Source organism: Morone saxatilis, unplaced genomic scaffold, assembly GCF_004916995.1.
Source record: "Morone saxatilis isolate NCDOM2014 unplaced genomic scaffold, NCSU_SB_2.0 Contig17, whole genome shotgun sequence".
Lineage (NCBI taxonomy): Eukaryota > Metazoa > Chordata > Actinopteri > Moronidae > Morone > Morone saxatilis.
The window spans coordinates 15933990-15934212 of NW_023339729.1; positions in this window are offsets into that span (position 1 = coordinate 15933990).

Below are 223 nucleotides of genomic sequence, written 5' to 3' on the forward strand. Positions count from 1 at the left end.
TCCTCCTCCTCCTCCTCCCATCCACACGGTGATCGGCATTGATACAGCAGCGCCGGTAGGGGCGGGGCAGCACTGCAGCAGTGCGCCTCTCGAGCTGTCGGTCTCCGGTAATGTGCCATAGGATACACACGCCCCTCTCCGCCCCTGCCGCGAGACAGGTGGTTGGACTGTATGCCTTCATCCTCGAGCGCTCCCTCTTAGAATAAAATAAAAAAAATAAAAA